This window comes from Schistocerca piceifrons, chromosome 1 (assembly GCF_021461385.2).
Source record: "Schistocerca piceifrons isolate TAMUIC-IGC-003096 chromosome 1, iqSchPice1.1, whole genome shotgun sequence".
NCBI lineage: Eukaryota > Metazoa > Arthropoda > Insecta > Orthoptera > Acrididae > Schistocerca > Schistocerca piceifrons.
In genome coordinates, this window is record NC_060138.1 from 176,892,646 (window position 1) to 176,918,779 (window position 26,134).

Sequence of the window (26,134 nt, forward strand, 5' to 3'; positions counted from 1 at the left end):
AACTGCTTTTAAATTATTGTGGTCCTTTATTTGCTTAATGTCTTCTCTAACAGTGATGGGCTCTTCCAGCAGCATAATTTTCTGTGTCATCAGGCCAGACTCATTCTACAGAAGGAGAACAGTGTAACTCATGTTAATGTTTTCGTCAGTAAATTTTCTGGTTCTGAGCACAATGAAACACACCTATGCTGCTATTTGCACAATAATGACCCATAATTTCTGGGAACTGTTGTCTTGCGTATAAACATTTGGTATTACATACCTCAGGAAACCTGCCAAGGGCTTTTTGAATCCAGAATCACTACTGTATTGCGTTGTAAATGTAGACTAACATACCATTAACAAATAGCCATGATGTTATAGCTAATCAGTGTTTGTACAAACACAACTGTGGATTTTTCAGGTTATCATAAGATAGTTTTCCACTGAAATTAAAACTTCCCAGCAGTCATATTTGGAACATGGTAATAGTTTTTTTTAGAATTTGATTATTTGGGCTTGTAATTCTTGTTGTGACACATAATAAACACACTGTGATATTGTTCAGTGAAGCAGACAAATTGAAGCTAAATAGTGAATTTGAGATAACTGGTCCATCTGCAGGATTATCAATATGTTGGTAAACACATTTGTGATCCATACTTGCTGCTGAAGCCTACATGACTCTATACAAGACTAGTTGTTTTTTTGTAACTCTAGACACCAGCAGCCATGCACATTTGACTATTAGAAGTCCATTATGTACATCTAGATACATATTCTCAAATGACTATACAGTGCATGTAAGAGGGTACATTGTATTACTACTATTGTAGTCACTCCCTTTCTTGTTACATTCACAAATAGAGTGAGGGAAAAATGACCCTCTAAAAGCCTCCATTTGAGCACTGATTTCTCACACCTTATCTTCATGGTCCTCACATGAAATATACTTTAGCAGCAGTAGACTCATTCTGCAATCAGCCTCAAATGCCAGTTCTCTAGACTTCCACAGCAGTGCCTTGCAAAAAGCACATTGTCTTCCTCCATTTGAGTCCATGAAGCGTCTCTGTAACACTTGCCAGCTGATTGAACCTACCAGCAACAAATCTAGCATCATTCCTCTGAATTGCTTCAATGTCTTCCATTAACGCAACATGTTGAGGACCCAAAACACTCAAACAGTACTTAAAAATAGGTCACACTACCATTATACAGGGTGGTCCATTTATCGTGACTGGGCCAAATATTTCACGAAATAAGCGTCACATGAAAAAACTACAAAGAACGAAACTTGTCTAGCTTGAAGGGGGAAACCAGATGGTGCTATGGTTGGCTCGCTAGATGGTGCCGCCACAAGTCAAATGGTTATCAACTGCATTTTTTAAATAGGAACCCCCATTTTTTATTACATATTCGTGCAGTACATAAAGAAATATGAATGTTTTAGTTGGACTTTCTTCACTTTGTGATGGATGGCGCTGTAATAGTCACAAACATATGGCTCACAATTTTAGACGAACAGTTGGTAACAGGTAGGTTTTTTAAATTAAAATACAGAACATAGGTACGTTTGAACATTTTATTTCAGTTGTTCCAATGTGATACATGTACCTTTGTGAACTTATCATTTCTGAGAAAGCATGCTGTTATAGTGTGATTACCTGTAAATATCACATTAATGCAATAAATGCTCAAAATGATGTCCGTCAACCTCAATGCATTTGGCAACACGTGTAACAACATTCCTCTCAACAGTGAGTACTTTGCCTTCCGTAATGTTTGCACATGCATTGACAATGCGCTGATGCATGTTGTCAGGCGTTGTTGGTGGATCATGATAGCAAATATCCTTCAACTTTCCCCACAGAAGAAATCCAGGGACGTCAGATCCGGTGAACGTGCAGGCCATGGTATGGTGCTTCAACGACCAATCCACGTGTCATAAAATATGCTGTTCAATACCGCTTCAACCACACATGAGCTATTTGCTGGACATCCATCATGCTGGGAGTACATCGCCATTCTGTCATGCAGTGAAACATCTTGTAGTAACATTGGTAGAACATTACGTAGGAAATCAGCATACATTGCACCATTTAGATTGCCATCGATAAAATGGGGGCCAATTATCCTTCCTCCCATAATGCTGCACCACACATTAACTCACCAAGGTCACTGATGTTCTACTTGTCGCAGCCATTGTGGATTTTCTGTTGCCCAATAGTGCATATTGTTTGAGTTTACATTAGCGCTGTTGGTGAATGACACTTCATCGCTAAATAGAATGTGTGCAAAAAAATCTGTCATCATCCTGTAATTTCTCTTGTGCCCAGTGGCAGAACTGTGCACGATGTTCAAAGTCATCGCCATGCAATTCCTGGTGCATAGAAATATGGTACGGGTGCAGTCAATGTTGATGTAGCATCCTCAACTCCAACGTTTTTGAGATTCCCGATTCTTGCACAATTTGTCTGCTACTGATGTATGGATTAGCCATGACAGCAGCTAAAACACCTACTTAGGCATCATCATTTGTTGCAGGTCATGGTTGACGTTTCACATGTGGCTGAACATTTCCTGTTTCCTTAAGTAATGTAATCATCCAGCAAACGGTCCGGACACTTGGATGATGTCATCCAGGATACTGAGCAGCATACATAGCACATGCCCATTGGGCAATTTGATCACAATAGCCATACACCAACATGATATTGACCTTTTCCGCAATTGGTAAATGGTCCGTTTTAACATGGGTAATGTATCACAAAGCTAATACCATCTGCACTGGTGGAATGTTATGTGATACCACATACTTATACATTTGTGACTATTACAGCGCCATCTATCACAAACTGAAAACAGTGGTCCAACTAAAACATTCATTTTTCTTTACATACCACATGAATATGTAATAAAAAATGGGGTTTCCTATTTTAAAAAACGCAGTTGATATCCGTTTGACCTATGGCAGCACCATCCAGCGGGCCAACCATAGTGCCATCTGGTTTGCCCCTTCAAGCTAGATGAGTCTCGTTCTTTGTAGTTTTTTTTTGTTTGATGCTTATTTCATGAGATATTTGGCCTGATCACTATCAATGGACCACCTTGTATATGCCATCTCCTTCATGGATAAGCTATACTTTCCCAAAATTCTCCCAATAAACCAAAGTTAACCATTCCCCTTCCCTGCTACCAACCTGATATGCTCATTCCATTTCACATCACTTTACAATGTTGTATCTAGATATTTAATCACTGTGACTGTGTCAAGCTGCACCCTACTATTGCCATTTTCGAATGTTACAGGATTGTTTTTCCTTCTCTGATACATTAACATGAATTTTTCTACATTTAGAGGAAGCTGCCTTTCATCATACCAACTAGAAATTTTATCTAAGGCATTGTGTATACTCTTACAGTCAGTCAATGATGACTCCTTCTTTTAAACCACAGTGTTATCACCAAACAGCTGTAAATTACTGCTCACCCCATCTCTAAGGTCATTAATTTATATAAAGAATAAAAGCAGTCCTACCACACTTCCCTGGGCACTCTTGATGATACCCTTGTCTCAGATGAACACTGGCTGTCGAGGACAATGTACTGAGTTTTATTACTTAAAAAGTCTTTCAGCCACTGCCATATCTGGGAAACTAAACTGTATGCTTTGACCTTTGTCAAATGGGGCGAACAGTTTTGTGGAAAGCTAGGAATGTGGACTCTGCCTGTTGCCCTCCAACCATGGTTTGTTGGATATCATATGAGAATAGGGCAAGCTGAGTTTCACACAAACAATCCTGTCTAAATCCATACCGATTTGTGGACAGAAGCTTTTCTGCCTCAAGGATATTTATTACATTCAAACTCTCTGCAGCAAATTGATGTTTATGAATTTGGTCTATAATTATATGGGTCAGTTCTTTTACCCTTCTTATATACAGGAGTCACCTGCACTTCCTTCCAGTTGCTTGGGACTTTTTACTGGGTCAGAGATTTGCAATAAATGCAGGCTAAGTAAGGAACCAATGTTGCAGTACACTCTCTGTTAGACAATTTGGGTGCCATCTGAACTAGGCAACATTTCTTTTCAACTCCTTCAGTTGCTTCTCTGCTCGATAGAAGCCATTTTATGTGTTCTCCAAGTGGGAGTCTGTATGACAATCAAACATAGGTATCTTTATATGACCCTCCTGTGTGAATGATTTCTTAAACATAAAATTTAAAATTCAGCTTTCCTTTCCCTGTTTCCTACTGCCACCCCATACTGGTTGATGTGTGATTGGATAGAAACCTTCGATCCACTTAGTTATTTTATGACTGAGCATAATTTTCTTCGGTTCTCTGCAAGATCTTTCAATGAAGTATGAGGGTGGAAGTTCATCTTCTTACAGATGCAGGAATTTGTACAAACTTTTGCCTGTCAACATTTGTGCATTAATTTTTGAACCAAGAGCACAATAATCCATTTCCTCAGCAATTTTCAAATTTGATTATTAAACCATGCAGAGAGCTTTCCCTTCTTAATCCTCTTACTTGGCACACACATCTCCAGAGTGCAATTCATAATGAGTTTATACTTTGTTCATAATTCCTCTACATCTCTTATACTGGAGCTAAATGATGTCTATTCATTGTCTAAGTGGGATGCTAACAATTGTTTATCAGCTTTTTCTAGTATAAACATTCTCCTGGCCTTCTTGATGAATTGATTAGCTATAGTAACCATTATCACTGTGATCACATCGTGATCACTAATCCCTGACTCCATACTGGCACTGTTGACAAGGTCAGGCCCAGTTGTAGCAATAAATTCCACAATATTTCCATTGTGGCAGATTGTCTAACTAGTTATTCAGTCCAGTTTCTGGAAAACATGTTCAGAAGCACTTCACAAGACCTTCTCTCTGTACAACTGGCAGTGAATCCATAAACAACTCAGTCCATAATCAGCAGGTTAAAGTTACCACCAACTAATGTTGCATGATCTGGGTATTTTTGCACTATTGACCACAGACTTTCCTTGAATGACTCTAAAATTGTCACAGTGGATTTGCTCAATCAAATTCAACTTCAGTTTTTTTCAACTGCAATGAACACTCCACCTCCTATGATGTCTAATCTATCTTTCCAATGAATGTTCCATGACTCACTAAATGTTTTGAAGGTTCATTCTTTGAGTTTCAGGCAGCACTTGGTCCCAAGAATAATTTGAGCATGAGAAATTTCCTGGAAGATAGTAAATTTGGAAACTTTGTTAGGAATACTTTGGCACTTTACTATTAAAATTTTGAGTTGAAGTGTCTCTGCTTTGTACATGATCTGATTTTGCTCTCTGTGCATTGACAGACAAGCATTCATTAGAGGGCCTGAAACTACCTTCTAGCCTGAAAAAAACCCATGTGCTCTTCACAAGTTCCACCACTACCTGAAGTAGCTGCTTTGTTTGTGCAGTGCACCCCTGACCTCTGAAGGGGAGATAGGAAAATAGTGGAACAGGAGGGGAAAATTGCTGCCCTTCAGGCTGAGCTAGATCAGGCTAGGGAAGATCTGGACAAGTTAAGGAGGGAGAAGGGCAAAGAGAGGTGGGAAGTGGCAACAGGTAACAGAAGGAACAGGCCTAGAACTAAGTCTGACAGTTTTGTGGTGAATGTCAAAAATAAGTTTGACCTGTTGCTTCAGTTAGAAACTGATGAGCCTCAAGCAGAGGTAGGTGTAGACAGGACACAACAAACTTTCAATAGGAAATTGAAAAAGAATGTAGGAAAGTCATCAAAAAGGAAGAAAGTTTTGTTGTTAGGCAGTTCTCATGCCAGAGGTGTAGGCCAACTTCTGCAGGAGGAATTAGGACCAGAATACCAGGTTACAAATTTTTTCAAACCAAGTGCTAGTCTGGATCAGGTGACAGAGGATTTAGGCTCACTCTGTAAAGGATTTACCAGGGAAGACACCGTGGTTATTGTGGGAGGGCCAGGGACCAGCATCGACAGAGATCCTGGGTACAGTATAGAGTGTGACCTGGTAAAGATTGTGTCAGCATCGAGACATACCAATGTTGAATTTGTATCTGTCCTGAGACGCCATGACCGGCCTCATTTGAACTCTTCTGTTGGGAAAGTTAATTTGGAGTTGGAACGGCTGCTTGGGTCGGGTGCGGGGGCTCATATTGGTGTGGTTCCTGTTGGTTCTCTCAGTAGGTGGGACTACACCAGGCACGGCCTACATCTCAACAGGAAAGGGAAGGGGAAACTGGCTGGGGTAATAGCAGGAAATTTAAAGGGGGGAGGCACTGCCATGAATGGTAAAATACCAGTGGTTACAGGTGTTGGGGCAGCACCTTTTTTAGGAAAGGTAAGACAGAAAGATGTCAAGTTCTACGAGAGGTCAGGATTGAAATAAATCTTCAGTTTAGGAAAGAAATTAAACAGCACAATTCTAGCATATTGGATCACCAATCACAGCTGTCAATTATAAATTTTCACCAATCACCAGAAATTTTATCTCCACCAAGTTGTATCTCAGTCCTAGGTAATTGCATTGATGAATTAAAGTCACCCAACCCAGTTGACATAATCTGCCTCTCTGAACACCATGTGACCACTGGTATAGGAACTAGGCCTAAGCACAATGAGAAACTCAGACAGCAGAGTACTGCAAGTGTTAGAATAAGGAAAGGTTCTCAAAAGTATAATTAAAAATAATGTAAGTATATTTCTTCAAAATATTCGGAGTTTGAAGAATAAAATAGATGAGCTTCTGGTTTATTTAGAAGATTTAGAAGCTGAGGATGAAATAGATATACTATGCCTGTCTGAGCATCACATTGTTACTGATATGGATAAGGTAAATGTAAGTGGATATAGGCTCTCTGCACATGTAATTAGAGAAAATATGGAGAAAGGAGGAGTTGCCATATATGTCAAAAGTTATCATTGTGCAAAAAGTATAGAAACAAAAAAGTTTTGTGTAGAGAAACATATAGAAGCATGTGCCTGTGAGCTTAAATTAAATAAAGGCACATTTATAATTGTAACTGTATATAGGTCCCCATTGGGAAATTTTCATCTATTTCTGAAAAATTTGAACTCCTTGTTGTGCTATCTGTCAGACACGGGGAAGCAAATTATTATTTGTGGGGACTTCAATGTAGATTCTCTGAAAGAGGGTAATAGGAAAAATGACCTTGAAGTTTTACTCGGTTCTTTCAATTTGACAACCGTTATTGATTTTTCTACTCGGGTGGTAAAGGATAGCAGCTCACTCATAGATAACTTCTTTATAGACCAAGATAAGTTTAACCAGATAAATGCTCAGCGTGTTGAGAATAGTCTTCCTGATCATGGTGCACAGCTAGTTACAATATATGACATAGCTCCATTCAGCAGTACTAAACAGTCCTCCAAAGTAGTACATTCAGTCATCGATTTAACAATTGCAAATTTCAGGGAAAGCCTACAGCAGTTAGACTGAGATGAGGTGTACCGTGAACCTGATGCCAATTTAAAATAAAATTTATTTCATGACACTTTTGTAAATGCATTTTAAAACTGTTTCCCCAAGAAAATAGTTAAATATACACGTAAGAAACCATGTAACAAACCATGGCTTACTAAGGGTATAAAAATATCTTGTAACCGGAAAAGGGAAATGTATCTGACAGCAGAGTAGTGACCCAGAAACTATCAAACATTATAAAAACTACTGTGCTATATTAAGAAAAGTTATTAAGAAATCCAGAAGTATGTGTATCATGTCTGAAATCAGTAGCTCTGATAATAAAATTAAAACAATTTGGAATATTATTAAAAGAGAAACAGGTCAACCAAGAGCACAGGAAGACAGTATTACCATCATATTGAATGAAAACTTTACGAACAAAAAGTCAGAAGTTGAAAATATTTTTAATAATCATTTTCTAAATGTTGTGGATATAGTAGGATCCAGGTGTTCATTAGAAGATGCTAGGCTGTTAATGGAAGAGGCCATACCTATGCAATTTGATACAATTGAAATCTCACCCACTTCTCCCTCTGAAATTAGGAAAATGATAAACTTGCTTAAAAGCAAAAACTCACATGGAATTGATGGCATTTCCAGTAAAATACTAAAGGCTTGTTCTCAACATATCAGTAAGATTCTCAGCAACCTGTGTAATAGTTCTCTGGAACAGGGCATTTTCCCTGATAGACTGAAATATGCTATTGTTATACCTTTGCATAAAAAATGGGATAGATCTGATGTCAACAATTACCGTCCAATCTCCCTTCTAACAGCTTTATCCAAAATCTTTGAGAAGGTAATGTATTCAAGAGTAGCTTCACATATCTGTAAAAATGAAGTACTAACAAAACGTCAGTTTGGTTTCCAGAAAGGTTTTTCAACAGAAAATGCCATATATGCTTTCACCAATCAAATTTTGAATGATCTGAATAACCGAACACCACCCACTGGGATTTTTTGTGATCTCTCAAAGGCTTTTGATTGTGTAAATCGTGAAATTCTGCTAGACAAGCTCAGTATTGTGGCATGAGTGGGACAGTGCACAAATGGTTTAATTCGTACCTAACTGGAAGAGTGCAGAAAGTTTAAATAAGCATTTCTCATAATATGCAAAGATCGGCACATTCCTCAAACTGGGGAACTATCAAGAATGGGGTTCCACAAGGGTCAGTCTTGGGTCCTTTGTTGTTCTTAATATGTATTAATGACTTGCCATTCTATATTCATGAAGAGGCAAAGTTAGTTCTCTTTGCTGATGATACAAGTATAGTAATCACACCTAATAAACAGGAATTAACTGATTAAATTGTCAATAATGTCTTTCAGAAAATTACTAAGTGGTTCCTTGTAAACTGACTCTCACTGAATTTTGATAAGACACAGTACATATAGTTCCGTACAGTAAATGGTATGACGCCATTAATAAATATAGACCTTAATCAGAAGCATATAGCTAATGTAGAATATTCAAAAATTTTAGGTGTGTCCATTGATGAGAGATTAAATTGGAAGAAACACGTTGATGATCTGCTGAAACGTTTGAGTTCAGCTACTTATGCAATAAGGGTCATTGCAAATTTTGGTGATAAACATCTTAGTAAATTAGCTTACTACACCTATTTTCACTCATTTCTTGCATATGGCATCATATTTTGGGGTAATTCATCACTGAGGAATAAAGTATTTATTGCACAAAAGCGTGTAATCAGAATAATAGGTGGAGTCCACCCAAGATCATCCTGCAGACATTTATTTAAGGATCTAGGGATATTCACAGTAGCATCTCAGTATATATACTCTTTTATGAAATTTATATCTAAAAACAAAGATGAAGTGACTTACCAAACGAAAGTGCTGGCAGGTCGATAGACACACAAACATACACCCAAAATTCAAGCTTTCGCAACAAACGGTTGCTTCATCAGGAAAGAGGGAAGGAGAGGGAAAGACGAAAGGATGTGAGTTTTAAGGGAGAGGGTAAGGAGTCATTCCAATCCCAGGAGCGGAAAGACTTACCTTAGGGGGAAAAAAGGACAGGTATACACTCGCACACACACACATATCCATCCGCACATACACAGACACAAGCAGACATTCGTGTGTGCGAGTGTATACCTGTCCTCTTTTCCCCCTAAGGTAAGTCTTTCCGCTCCCGGGATTGGAATGACTCCTTACCCTCTCCCTTAAGACCCACATCCTTTCGTCTTTCCCTCTGCTTCCCCCTTTCCTGATGAAGCAACCATTTGTTGCGAAAGCTTGAATTTTGTGTGTGTGTTTGTGTGTCTATCTACCTGCCAGCACTTTCGTTTGGTAAGTCACTTCATCTTTGTTTTTAGATATATTTTTCCCATGTGGAATGTTTCCCTCTATTATATTCTTGTATGAAATTTGTTATTAACAACCAAAACCAATTCAAAAGTAATAGCAGTGTCCATAACTACAATACTAGGAGAAAGGATGATCTTCACAATTCAAGATTAAATCTAACTTTGGCACAGAAAGGGGTGAATTATACTGCCACTAAAGTCTTTGGTCACTTACCAAATAGTATCAAAACTCTGGCAGATAACCAACAAGTATTTAAGAAGAAATTAAAAGAATTTCTAAATGACAACTCCTTCTACTCCATAGAGGAATTTTTAGATATAAATTAAGAAAAAAACCAAACAAAAAATTTAAAAAAAACAAAAAAAGTTGTTATATTAACTTACTTATGTTGTTAAATTAACTTAATTATGTCATGTACTGGAAAATTTGACTCGTTCCACATCATTACGAAATATCGTATTCATGATCCACGGAACTAGTATTAATCTAATCTAATCTAATCTAACCTAATCTAAAGTTCTACAACTCTACACCCTATAATGCAGGTCCATAAATCTGTAGCCATGACTGTCACAAAATCGACATAGCCTCTGGTTGAGACCCTCCACTTGACTCCAGACAAGGACCTTGGTCAACTTTGGGTATAGTGCTGCAAATTGTGAGCTCTGCTTGCACCCTGTGAGTGAGGACAGCAGTCTTCAACACTTCTGACAGATATCCATAGAAACTGAGGACGTCACCAGAGAGGGACAGGCTATATCCACCACTGTAGAACAGTTTGACTAAAAGTCACTACAAAAATTGAACATAGTAAAATCTAAACACAGGAATTAGTGTAAATGGTTTTAGTTTCTGGCTTAGAAACTTTAATAATACAACGTTTTTATTATATTGCAAGGTGTTTGGCCACCCTTAGACACTTGCAAGTCATTTTGGACACACATCACCCTTCTGTGAGTGATTAATTGATAAATAAATGAATATGCTCTTGTTAGCCAACTTTCTCCAATTACAGCAAGACATTAAACACCACAGAACAATCACAACTGAAACTGCTATGAACAGATACATATACACATGGAGTTCATAAGTGACATGCTATGTGGTGGCTCACACCACAGGTTCCCAATTGGTATCTTAAAGACAAGCCCTATTCTCAAAACAAGTTAATTGGCTCTCCACTTGCCTTCCATATTGGATTCATTACAGAGAAGGATATCAACACAAAAAAGGTCTTTAAAGCTATTTTTTGTTTTTAATTGAAATTACTATCCTGAAATTTATGGGTGAAATGCTTGATTAACTAATCACAATTAATGTTTTGGAGTGGGCTGCAGTTACTGAATGACAGATGTAAAACGAAGCATAGAATCATAGATAGAGATGTCCTAAATGAAATGTGTCTTGCAGTAAAAAGAGCATTGCATGAAGCCTTCAGCAACTATCGTAGAAGAAATTTGTTGAAGTACTTCTCATAAATCCCAAAAAATAGGAACTGAAATTGAGGACGTCAAAGCAAAAGTAGAAATTCTGAACCCAGTTTTCAAATGTTGGTTTGAAAGGGCCAATCCAGGAGTACCACCCTAGTTTAATGCTCACCCCACTGTGAAGGTGAGTTATTTACATATTAGTGAGATCAGTGCTGAAAACATTTGAAATCAGTAAAGCTGAACAATATCCCAGAGCCTCATGTAATCCCTATTGGGTTCTACATATGATTTGTGACAGAATTAGCCCCTTTTTAACCATAACATGCTATACATCTTTCCAACAAAACGTGTCACTGAGTAGAAAGCACATGTCATGCTGAGCTATGAGAAGGGCAGTAGAAGTGATCTGCAAAACTATCATCTGTTACCATTGACAAATATTTGTTGTAGAATATTAGAGCATTTTCTGGGATGAGAATTAATGAGTATCTCGAACAAAATGATGTCTTAGACACCAGCCAAGACGGATTTCAGAAAACAGTAACTCACACTTTTCTCACATAACACCTTGGATACCATGGATTGTGACAGTCAGACAGATTTTTGACTATATGAAAACATTTGACTCATTACAACACAAACATTTATTAATGAAAGTACAAACATCTAGGATATTAAACAATATTTTCAATTGGAATGAGGATTTCATGGTAGCAAGTATACTGCTTTTTTATCTTGACTGGAAAGTCGCTGACAGATGTAGTAGTAACCTTACATATTGTAACATTCTACTACAAAATATTTAAATGTATATTGGTGAAAACAGTTAATTTTGTAATATGCTTCCAATTAATTTTCAAAGAATATCACAAAATATTGGTACTGCATATAGCAGAATGAAATTTATCTTAGTCTTCTCTGCTGATGAAGGGATTATTATTAATGAATTTTGACATTCTGCAATGCATGTGAATGGGTTCATCACATACAAAGGAAAATCAGTGTACCATTCTAATTAGAGAAATAATGTACTTTTGACTCTTGTTTAATCTTCACTGTGTATTATAGATCTCTAAAAAGTACATCATCTTGACAAATTTTTGCATACTGCAACTTCTTCTAACACTAAGCCTGATATATGGACATACTGCATCTAAGACTGAAGACTAAATTGGTGGCCACCACTACTGGACTATAGATAATATGCCAGTTCATCAAACAAGATTTCCATAGTATTGTTATTGTTTGAAACTTGTAATTAAAAATGATGCTTGTACAATATTCTGGATACAGAAATAGTTGCACTTTCCAGCATAAATCAACTTACCTCCAGTTCCTAATTGGCCTGATATGGCTCCTTTACACAAACAGGGTTCCTGGAACTGGGCCATATCCACTTCCTGTTTTCCCAGAAGGCAACACATAGTGTTAGTTGCCTCCTCACTGTGCCGCAGGTCTATCTGCAACATTTGCATCACCAACTTGCTGCCATGGTCAATTATCATGACTGTAATTATCTGTGAGAACTCTACATACAGTTTCAGGTCCTGTTCTCACATTGCCCTCAGGGATTCTTCACTGATTTCCACAAAAGGTTTTGGCCATCAAGTATAACCTTCCACTTTGTTACTCTTCAACACTGTTGAAACCTCCTAGCTGTGCACCTATACTATCTTGAACAGTCTTTGGAGGAACATCCTCAAAAATTTTTGTTACCCAAATTGATAGTTTTGTGGTCATGAAGAATTCAGTTGTTAACTTGACCAGTGCCATTACCGCCCATGGAGATATCTTATGCACCATCTCCTTAAATCAATACGTTCAGACCCTCCTGAATTTGATTTTATCTTCATCTGTTCTAACTTCTCAGTGAAATTTTCAGTTTCTTTGACTGGTTTATGGAAACAGCTTAGTTCATTCCTGTCCCAATGCTGGAGTTTTTGAGGCCTCATCTAGTCCATCAGATTTTGTATTGTTCTCTCTGTTTGCCATTTTGATCTCACAAGAACTGGGTACCAAGAAATTGGGGAGGTGCCATGGGAATGGATGTGTGAAGAGATGGGGCAAAGACCTCTGGCATGGGAGATCCTGTCAGCAGTTGCACTACAGCCAGCATAGCCCACAGCTTCATGCAAACACACAAGCCTCTCTTCCCACATAGTCAGTGCTACAACAAAGTGGTATCCCCTGGAGAGGAGAACAGTCCCATCTTATAATCTCTTTTCAAGACACTAAATGTTATTTTCAACTGCTAATCCAGTTACAATGTCATCAATGTTTTTATTTATTCTACTTCGATTTTAATTCCCTTCCCAAATTGATCCTTGGCTTCCTTAACCGTTTCTTCAATGTAAAGATTAAGATAACATTGGAGATAGGCTACAACTGTCTCTCACTCCATTCTCAACTACTGTTTCCCTTTCATGTCCTTGAATGCTTATAACTGTAGTCTGTTTTCCATACAACTTGTTCATAGCTTTGATTCTATGTATTTTATCCCTGCTACCTACAGAACTTTAGAGCACATTTGAGTCAACATTATCAAAAACTTTCTCTAATATAGCAATGTTATGAACTTAGGTTTGCCATTCTTCAACATATCTTATAAGCCATAGGGTCAGAGTTCCTACTTTTCTCCATAATGCAAACTGATCATCACCAAGTTCAGTTTTTACCAGTTTTTCTGTAAAGAATTTGTATCAGTATTTTGCAGCAATGACTTATTAAACTTATAGTTCAGTAATATCCAAAACTGACACTTTAGAATTATTACATTCTTCTTTAAGTCTGAGGCTATTTCATTGGTGTCATTGGTCTCATACAGTTTGTATACCAGATGGAATAGTTTCATCTTGACTGGCTCTCCCTAGGATTTCAATAATCTTGAAGGAAAGTCATCTACTCTAGGGGCCTTGTTTTAACTCAGGCCTTTCAGCACTCTGTCAAACTCTTCTCACAGTATCGCATCTCCCACTTCATATGCTTCCTCTTCTTTTTCTGTGATGTTGTCTTAAAGTTAATTTCTCTTGTACAGTCAGTGTGTATTCTTTTTAGCTTTCAGCTTTCTCTTCTTAGCTCATTGCTGGCTTCCTGACAGCTCTTGATATTCATGTAGTTGCTTCTCTTTTCTAAACAGGCTTCTACAGCCATGCATATGTCTACTAGACATTCCTGCTTAGTCATTTTGACTTTCTATTAGTCTTATTTATCAAACATCTGTACTTCCTTTCTTTAAGTTTCATTTGCTACATTTTTATATTTTCTCTTTTCTTCAGTTAATTTCAATATCTCCTATGTCATATAATGGCCTCTACTGATTCTTGTCTTTTTGTCTATTTAATACTCTGCTGCCTTCATTATTTCATCTCTCAAAACTATCTGTGCATCTTCTATTGTATTATTTCCCAATGTTTGAGTCAATCATTGCTTGATAATTCCATTGAAATTTTCAAATACCTCTGGTGCTTCAATTTACCTGTGCCAAATATCCTTAATTTCCTATCTTTCTACAATTCCTTCAATGTTAAACTGCAGTTCATAACAAATAAATTATGGCAAGAGGCCACATTTGCCTTTGGAAATGTTTTGCAGTGTAATGTCTGATTTCAAAATTCCTGTCTTGTAACTACACACTTCTGGAAAAAAACTGTACACATTCTTAAAGGTTTACAATTCAGTCAAGATTTATTGTTTCAACAATACCTATGGAGTACATGAAATGATTACATTTACAGACCAATGGAACAAATGGTTTTGAGGTACCCATGCTGAAGCACTCATAATAGTACATGGAGTAGCATCCATGGGAAGCAATACAGGCACTGAATTTGGTATTTACTCACTTGTACAAATGGTGAATACTGTCCTGGGATATGTTTCACCATGTCTGCTCAACCTGTTCACGTAGTTCTGAAGGACTTGTTGGTTGATGAGTCACTTCTCATCCCATCATATCCCACAAATGCTCAATGGGGTACAAGTCTGGAGACTGTGCTGGCCAGCCACATCCAACAGAGCACACTGAGTATCATGAGTAGTGTTTGGGTGAGCATTATCCTGTTGGAACAACACACAACCTTCCTGTTGCAAGAATGGCAAAAGAATGAGTCTAACAACATTCTGCACATACCAAGATCTTATTAGTGTCCCATCCAGAAATACCAAAGGTGAAGAAGAGTTGTAGCTTATTGTACCCTAGGTCATAAGGCATGCAGTGGGGCCAATATTTCTTGGACAAATCCACACTATGAGATAGTGCTCACCAGTTCTATGCCATACATGCAAATGACCATCACTTGCATGCAGGCAGAATATCCTTTCATCACTGAAGACCACATCACAGTGCATGTCAACACTGTGGCATGAGTGGAAGATGGGCTTAAGTTGTGCATGTTCATAGTCCCACTATTGATAACCAGTTCAAAACAGTTCATGTTGATACATCTGGGCTCACTATTACACTTGTCTGTGTTGTGCTAGCTGTACAATCTGCCACTGCTGCCCATAAAATACCATGATGCTGGTGGGCATCTGTGCTATGTAGACATCCAGAACCTCATCTATATGTGTGGGAATGTTCACACAGCCACTGATACTGTGCTGGCATAAGTTGTTGCCAGCACATCAGGTGGCAAAGAGGTTGTGAGAAGATCGATAATAGACACTAGAGAAAGTGAGCCTACAAGGAGAGAGGCCAATGACAGCTTGCAGGCAATGCGCCATCTATACCCTCTCAACTGCCAGTATTTAGATCACCACCACAGACCAGAGGGCCCAATCAGACCAAGTCAGTCATCCAGTGAGTCAGTGAGTTGAGTCATCAGTCGCAGCCCAGTGGGAGTTGCAGTCACAGTTAGCTCAGCCTTTGGCTCAGAGTCAGTCAGTACCTAGTGACTGGACAGTGTACATAGCAGGACTTATACTTCATCAGCAGTGAAGCTGATGTGGATGATTATGGAAGAACTTTTACCAGAACAACTAGCTTAAGGTAAGAAACTTCTTGTTCTGGTTAATAAAGAACCCTATTAATATATGCATGCAATTTGTGTTATAGAAAGGGGATACTGGCCACCAAACAACAGCTTCTCCTTGCTTCCCATGGTACAAGCCTACAGTGACAATGAGACTACACAAAAAACTGGAGATGAGTATAATTAATTCCAGATTTTGCTTGCTTCTCTTGTGTTTCAGCTTGCAGGGGTTTCTATTTGCTAATATATTGTTGTGTTCTTTCATGTATTCCTGGAGGGGAGCCACAGAACTAACGAAATTTCTGTTTTCAGAGGCTTTGCTTGCCTTTTTGCTATAATGTATATGTACAAACCACGGCAACCTTACCCATTCCAACTTCTGCCTCTTGTGCCCCAGCTGCAAATGGCCAGTGTGATGGATCTAACACAAGCTTTTAAGTTTCAGAACCAACAAAATGATGCCTTACTGACAACGTTACAACAACTTTTTGCTGCACAAGCCACATTGCCCACACAACAACCCACTGGCCGACTAGCCCAACAACTGCTGCCAACCGGCATACCAACATTCTATCAATTTAATGACACAGAAGAGGAATGGCTCAAATACTAAAGCTACAATACTTTGTTTTGATTGTGGGGTTCCCAGTGTCCAGGTTAATACAAAATCTATTTCCAATGATGTCTCCTGACAAACTCAGCTATGACAAAGTATTTGCCACATTAACCAAGTACTGTGACTAGCAACTCCAAGTAGCTGCAGCCAGATATCAGTTCTTTTGCTTGCAGAAAAAGCCAGAACAGACATAATGTCAGTGCCACACAGAATTAACGGGCATGATTAGAAAGTGTAAATTTAAGTGTAGTTGTGACAATTTTTACAGTGATTTAATGATTAGGAATGCTGTAACTTTCAATGTATCCAATAGTAGAATATGGAAACAGATCCTAAAGTACTCTGATCCATCACTTCCTCAGAAACTCAAAAATGCTTTGCGTAGTGACAGATGTTTAGTGCATTTTGACCCTGCCAAGCTGGTAGTTTTGCAAGTCGATGCTTCTTCCTACGGAATCAGCACTGTGCTTTCACACAGAATTGGTGCACAAGACAGACCATCTTAGAGCAATGTGATTCAGGTGCCATAGTGGCTGATAAAGTTTGACCAAGCTGCTATTTATTGGGTTGAGCCACCCCTTTCTTATGACCACCCCAAGCAGTCACAACAACAAGCACATCCACAGCCACATGGACAGCCATGTAGAGAGGTAAACAGACTTAGTGAAGTCTTGCCCTAGATGTTTTGCTCACCTTAAAAGACAGGATTTCCCATCAGGCAAGGCAAAATGTTACATGTGTGGAAGAAAACACCATGTCCAAGCAGTTTGTTTGCAGTGGCACAAAAATTCCAATTTTGCCACCTCCCAGAAGAAACAGACTCTTGCACATGCAAGGAACACTGTTTTTTCCTCCAACTCTCAACAGGTTTTGACAAAAGTAACATTAAGGTCATGCCTCATTCTTGCCCTAGTGCTGTGCAATGACATTCTAACAACCTATTTATCTCATTATGTGTTGCTGGCTGGCTGTGAACTTTCAGTTAGATGCAGGTGCCTCAGTAACATTGCTTAATCACGCCACATACAAACAGTTAGGCTGACCATGCCTTTCTAAATCCAGCAAGCACCCCACTGCGTACAACACACAGGAAATTCCAGTGCTTGGTCAGTGTAACTTGCCAGCCACTTACTAATCTCACACTACGCCAGTGAATTTTACTGTGTTGAAATCAAGAGACAGTGAGAACATTTTTTGTTTAGATACCTTTGATTTGTTTGGACTTGGCATTCAAGATGATGTACTTTCCATGTTGGCATGTGATCAAAAAGGCAGTGATGCTGTGTTGAAATCAAGAGACAGTGAGAACATTTTTGGTTTAGATACCTTTGATTTGTTTGGACTTGGCATTCAAGATAATGTACTTTCCATGTTGGCTTGTGATCAAAAAGGCAGTGACGCTAGCTTGCTTGAACAATTTCCTGAACTATTTTCAGAAGGAATGAGAAAAGCTAATAACTTCGTAGTGCATGTTACATCAGACAAGTCACAGCCTAAGTTTTTCCAGGCCCAGCCCATTCCAATTGCTTAGGATACAAAGAAGTCAGTAAATTGAAAGAATTGCTCCTATTCGAGCTAGTCAATGGGCAGGTCTGTTGGCTTTGTTGCCTATCACATTCGCATTTGTGTTGACTTCAAATCTACAGTCAATCCACAGACAGTAGTAGTCACTTGTCCGTTACCTCACCCTGAGGAACTCATGGATAGTCTTGGTACAAACATTACTTTTCTAAGACAGATTTGTGTGATGCCTACTTACAAATTCCATTGGATGAAGAATCAAAGACTGTGTTTGTTGTAAATACACACTTAGCACTGTTCACTTAATTTGTGTTTGCCTTTTGGCATTGCTTTCACATCTGCCATTTTTCAACATTATTAGGAACAGCTGACTGCAGAAGTGCCATTTTGCTCAAACTACTTTGACGATATTGTTGTCTCAGGTTGTACACCAGAGGAACTTATTGCTAATTTGTGTATTCTTTTTTGAGTGTTGTTAGAATCAAGACTCACGTGTCATCTCGGAAAGTGTGATTTTTTTCAAACTGAACTACAGTACTTAAGTCATGTGATAAGCAGCCAAGGCACGCACACCCTCCAATTTTATTTGCTTGCAATCCATGACCTGCCTGTTCTCGCAATGTGTCTGAACTGCAGTCAGTACTAGGCAAGATGACATACTACATTTGGTTCATACCGACTGCCGCTCAGATTGCGACTCTATTTCATCACTTGAGTTGCAAAAATGTGCCTTTAGTGTGGACTAAAGACTGTCAACATGCATTTCAGAAACTCAAAAATGCTTTGCTTAGTGACAGATGTTTAGTGCATTTTGACCCTGCTAAGCCGGTAGTTTTGCAAGTCGATGCTTCTTCCTACGGAATCAGCACTGTGCTTTCACACAGAATTGGTGCACAAGACAGACCCATTGGTTTTGCCTCAAGTTGTTAACTCAAACTCAGTGCAGTTATTCTGAAATAGAAAAAGAGGCTCTTGCTATTGCAAATGGTGTGACCAAGTTCCATCATTATTTGTATGGTTGCAAGTTTAGTGATCAATCACATGTTGTTACAGTCCTTGTTTCATTATCAAAGCTGGTTCCTACACACGCTGCTCAAAAATTACAGCAATGGACATTGTTCTTTCACAGTATCAGTATGAAATTGTGTACAGTCCTATGGCAATACACATACCCTATCTCACGTTCAATTGGCCCAGACTCTGCTTTTGATGTATCTGCTAAACTGATTCACAGAACTCTGAATTGCTGGAACCTTCTTCCTTGCACTACAGAAAAATAGCACAGGCCATGGAAGCAGTCCCAGATCTCAAGATTTTGTTGCATTACATTAGGACATCTTGGCCTCTTCCATTGAACAGTATCTAGAACTCAGTATTGTGTCCATATTTTGCACATCAGCATAGCCTTTCAGTTCAAGATCGTGTGATTCTAGTTCAAAATAACAATGGACAATCATGTGTTTATGTCTAAAGAATTTCAAAAGGCTTTTTTTGCGGTGCCTCCACTAAGGACATTGGGGGATTGTTTGCACTAAACAGTTAGCATGATGGCACTGCATGGCAGGGCATGGACACCCACATTGAACAGATGAGGTCACAATGTTATGCATGCACAGAGAATCAATCCGCTCTTCTACAAACATTCTAAGCTTGGCCTAATACTCATTCATCATCTAACATCTGCTCCATTTCATCTGCAGTGCAACAGAGAAGCAGAATGCTTCACACACACTTTCAAACTACAGATGGCCAAGCTTTGCACCACCCACACATGGGAACAGGCACTGCAAATCTTTCTTGCTTGCTATCACTCCCACCCACGTGACAGACCATCACTGGTGGAACTTAGGCATGGCCACCACCATCGGATGCTGCTGCACTTGCTACTCCCACTGCAGCATCTGGTGCTGCCAATGGTCCTCAAGTACCACTTTGCACAATGCGATCTTGTTCTTTTCAGGGTTTATGGCAACTGTGGGTGCTGGAAAAGAAACATGATGTAGGAAGACATTGGATTTTCTGTGTATTTGATTACAAATCCTAATGGTTTGCATCACCACCACCAGGACCAAATTTGTGCATGTCATTTGCCCCATGATTCTGTTGCTTTTCTTCCCCCAGATTCATGGCCTCATGGGACCATGCGGTGTTTGCAGCCACCCACTGTTGACACCAGGGCACCGCAGGAGTGAATGGATGATGCGCCCTTGCCCGAGCTCACCGGCCCCATGGACCTGGACCCACCATCGCCGTCGCCATTATCACCCCAGGACATGCCCTCAGGTCTGGACGTGTACCCTGGTACCAGTTTTCCGGAGGATGTTCCTGTTAGTTCACAAACCAAATGACAAGAGTACGGTCAGGAGTACGCCATCCTCCACTACCACTGCTCCCAGCTCATCTCTGTGTCCAGCACCCTACCCTGCTTCCCCCCCCCCCCCCTCCCACCCCACCTTCCATTGTCATTCGCAGTCTCACTACACGAAAACGGAGTGTCATTTATGGAGGCAGGAATGTGCTGGCGTAAGCTGTCACCAGCATGCCAGGTGGCAAAGAGGTTTATTTATTTATTTACTTTGATCCAACATCAACTGATTACAAAAAAAGTTTTTTTTGTTCCAGTCTTCTGGATAAGTCAGAGCCCTACTTACTAGGGTTACATATTATTGTCTGGCACTTTTATCTACACAACTTTTTCCAAATTTAGTTTAGAGAACAGAGTTACATCTATGAACTATACATAAAAAAATTGTTATTGCCATACTTAGATTAAGGAATCTACAGTTTGTGACACAGTATTCATATCTGACATTCAAATATTTACAGTTTGTGACACAGTCTAAGATCTGACATTACATATATTTTTAAATAGATGGTCTTCCATCATTCAAGTGTATTAAATCTAGAAACTCATCTATTGAATATACAGGATTGTTTACAAGCCATAATTTTAATTTTGTTTTTAGTTTTGTGATGGGTAATTTGGAGATATTAGGATGGAAGCAATTCAGTAGTTTTATGCCTGCATAGTGAGAGCTTTTCTCATAAAGTGTTGTTCTATGAGATATGATGTGGGGTCTCTCTCTACCTCTAGTGTTGTGATCATGTATTTCTTTATTAAGTGTTTTGTTACTGTTTACTGCCATAATGATTATCTTCAGTACATACAGGTTATGAACAGTTACTATTTTAAATTCTTTAAACAAATTTCTGCAGGACTCCTTGGCACATTTCTTTCCCATAACTCTAAGTGCCTTCTTTTGTAAGATAAGTACACTTTTCATATTACCTTTACTGCTGGATCCCCATACGTCTATCCCATAGCTTAGATGGGATTCAAATGGTGTAAAATATATTTGCCTCAGAGTGGTGATGTTACAAAAAGGTGTCAGTTTTCTTAGGACATATATGGTAGTACATAGCCTTTTGCAAATATCATTCACATTATCGGACCAGTTTAACTCTGCATCAAGTGTCAGGCCAAGAAATTTGGTCGAGTATTGTTTTTTTATGTATTCATCACCCATTAAGATTTGGTTTTCATGAATTTTTTGCCGCCCAAGAGCAAATTCAATATAGACAGATTTATTTGTGTATAATTTTAGTTTGTTTTCATTGAAATACTGCAGAATTAAGCCTGCTGCAGTATTGGATTCCACTTCGAGCTGCAAATAGCTTGGATTGCTGCATATTAATGTCGTATCATGTGCATATAGGATAGCTGTTGCATGGTTTGTTATGGACTGAATATCATTAACATAAATAATAATAAGAAGTGGTCCTAATATTGACCCCTGTGGAATACCAAAATTTATATCAGTGGTGTCTGATTTGTATGCTTCCTCTGTAATGCTAATAGAGACAAACTGCTTCCTATTTGTCAAGTAGGACCTCATCAGATTATGGGCTGTGCCTCGAATGCCATAGTTCCACAGTTTGTCCAGCAATATGGTCATATCAACACAGTCAAATGCTTTTTGTAAATCCAGAAAGATGCCACATACATGTTCTTTATTATCTGTTGCTTGAGTGACACCTTTGATTAAGTTGGATGCTGCTGTAGTGGTGGACAACCCCTTGACAAACCCATACTGCCCCTTAGAAATCATTTTTTTGCATACCATGAAATTCCATATTCTTATGTATATTACTTTCTCAAAGATTTTGGATATTACTGGAAGAACAGAAATGGCTCAAAAGTTTTCCACTAGATTCTGGTTTCCTTTTTTTAAAAATAGGCACAACTCGGGCAATTTTCAACTCATCTGGAAATAGACCATCTTCCATATGAGAGTTGATAACTGTGATGCAGTTTTATGTATACATTTCTTGAGAGTGTCCAGATTAAGACCATCATATCCTGCTGCATGGGAATTCTTTAAGCTACTAACTATTTTAATTATTCCTTCTTTACTTGTTGGCATCAAAAATATAATTTCTGACAATGGTGTTCCTCTGAATTTGTATTTATGATTTTAAGCTGATTGTTTATGCTGGAGCCAACAGAAGCAAAGTATTTGTTAAATAGATCTGCTATCTTATTCTGATCAGTTTCTATTGTGCCGTTTATCAGCAAGTGATTTTCAGTTGTATGTTTCCCAGATTAACCTATTTCTCTATTTAATAGTGACCATGATGATTTGGAGATACTATTTGAGCTCTGAATCATACTTTCAAAATGTTTCTGTTTTTCTGAAATTAGAAGGTCTGCATAGTATTTCTGATACTTTTTGAACTCTTCTTTTAATATTTTATTTCTCAAGTCATTTAACATAGCATACTCATACCATCTTAGTTTTTCTGTAGCCTCAGTGATTGAACTTGATATTCAGTTTCGTGTTACAGCATGTGATTGATTCTCTTTTTTATTAATGGGCAGGCTTGGTTAAGAATGTAGAATAGTTCACTTGAGAATTTGCCATAACTATGAAGTGTCGTTAGAACACTGTTCCAATCCACATTCCTTAGCAACCAAGAGGTTGCAAGAAGAGCAATATTAGACACCAGAGAAAGTGAGCCTATGAGAAGAGAGGCCAACAACAGACTTGCAGGCAACGTGCCGTCTATGCCCTCTCAACTGCCAGTATTTTGATTGCCACCATGGACGGAGAGCCCAGACAGACCCAATCAGTCATCCAGTGAGTCAACGAGTTGGGTCATCAGTTGCAGCCCACTAGCAGAAGCAGTCACAGTTGCTCAGCCTTTAGCTCAGAGTCAGTCAGTACCTAGCAACTAGATAGTGTTCAGAGCGGGAGTTGTACTTCACCAGCAGTGAGGCTAGCATGGACGATTACAGAAGAGCTTCTACCAGAACAACTGGCTTAAGATGTAATTTCTTGTTCTGATTAATAAAGAACCCACTTAATATATGTGCGCAGTTTGTGTTATAGAAACAGGATACCGGCGACCAAACAACATCCTCTCCTTGCTTTCCATGGTACAAGCCTACAGTGACAACGAGACAACACAAAAGATACCAGCATCATTGCACAACTGACACAGCATGCCCAACTTGTGTGCCCATCTCCAAAAGCACCATCCCACTACTTGGAAGGCCACAATTTTACACATTTCAAAAGTGTTCAGCTGACTGTATGAAGCATGAGTACATCTCCATGGCATGGTAACCAGCTTGCTTCACATGTTGGTGCCGCACTGAGCATTCTGGCTGTGAGCCATCCCTATTAAACAGTAGACACAAACTCTGCTCTGTTAGCAATGTTTTTATGCTGTGTGGCAGACAATGTTGACACCATTATCAGTACATCTACTATCCTCAATGTGGCATATGCTGTAATTGGATCAAAATCAACATATCTTTCGAGGTGACCTAATTTTTCTTTTATTTTTAATTTTTATTTATTTATTTTTTCTGGCTGTGTAATCTGTGAGAAACATTGCAGTGTCTCCAGGTCTCTCCCACATAAACAACCTTGTTTCATGATTCTTAAACTAAGTGTAGGTAATGATTAAATTATGCCTTGCCCAAAAGTCTACCAGGTGGCATCCCCTATCACTCCTTTCACACAGTCCATGTTCCTCTACTACTTATTATCCTTCTCAATTTCCTATTACTGAATTTCAATCTCTATCACAATTCAGTTTTCAAGCTTGTCAAGTAACTGTATAAATTCTTTTATCTCATCATACATTCTGCTAATCTCTTCATAGCTTGTGGAGCTAGTAGGCATACAGGGCCAGTTTAAGGCCCAAACAACACAAGCCACCACTTGGGGTGCCAGATGCACCATAACTGTAACTTTTATAAATAGGATAGATCACAATCAGTAGCAGCCTCTTAGGGCACTAAGCTGAGAGGCACACCCAAGTGTAAGATTTGTATATAATGCATTTCACAATTAGTAGTGAAAACTGACATGGGTAAAATTGTATCAGAAGAAGGGAGGGAGTGGGAGGGCAGCAAATGGTAAGTTATTTGTGTGGAAAACCAGCCCTGTTGGCATATAAACTATAAATTTGTACTACTGTGGTTGGTGATGGCTCCATGTCTATGTTGACTACAATAAAGAGTTTGCTATGCTGCTTTTAGCAGCTTACCTGCATTCCTATTTTGTCATTCATTATAAAACCTGCTCCTGCATTGCCCCTGTTTGAATTTTTATTGATAAGCCTGTACTTTTCCCACCAGAAGTCCCGTTTTTTCCTGCCACTACACTTCAATAATTCCCTCTATATCTAACTTCATTGTGTTGATTTCCATTTCTAATTCTCTGATGTAGCTTACCAATTAAGAAATCTAACACTCCAGACTCATAGAATAACAATTTTGCTTTTCCTGAGGACAACACCCTTCCAAGTAGTACCTGCCAGAGATCCAAAGCATGATTATTTTAACTCTAGAATGTATAGTATCCAGGAAGCTTCCAATGTCGTTGAGCAATAAAACCCAGTTGTATGCAACTGGCTTAAATAACAGCTGTAGTTTTACCTTGTTATCAGCTGTTTCCAATGCCATCATAGGAAGACCATGGTGACAAAATTTTACATTGCCTGATCAGTCAATCTTCCAGGCTATTCCCCTGTAACTATTGAAAGGGCTCTCCAGAGATACCCATCCATTACGCTTGCATTTACAATATGGTAATCTGTAAGATTCAGACACATAAGCCACCACACTCTATGGTTTATCAGAAGACTCACCCATCATTAATTGTTGACAAAGGAACCTGGACATTACAAATTCCTGGTTTTGACTGCATCTGTCAGTAGTTGTGTAATACAGGTTTCATAGTTACTAGCTTAAAATATGAAGAGTATTTATTGTTTTGCTTTTAATCCAGAAAACTTTGAGTGTATCCATTTCAAGTATCAAAATTATGGAAAGGTTATATTAATATAACTACATGTTTATGTTCAACTATCGCTAAAAAGTAAAGGCCAAAGTAACACACAACAGCACAGATTGAGAATAAAGAGAGAGTTAGGATGTAGACTGCTTTTAATTTTCTTATGAAGGTGTATGTTGTCGCTCAATGCCTTCTTTGTTTGGTGAGTAGCAATGGATAAATACAAATTTTAGTGATCATGAAGCTCAAGTGTTAACCCTCTCAGACCGTTTGCTACCCAGACAAAACCATAAAATGGCAGAGACTGCAAGAAGTTTCAACACACAAAACATAGAAACATTCATTCACTTCTCATCAAGAGCAAATTGGGAAGAAGTTTCTCAGTTGCATGACACCAACAGAAAGTTTGAAAAGTTCTCTGACATTTTCAACTATTATTTTGAAACAGTATTTCCTCTCAAAACACAGGTGGTAAGTAACTCG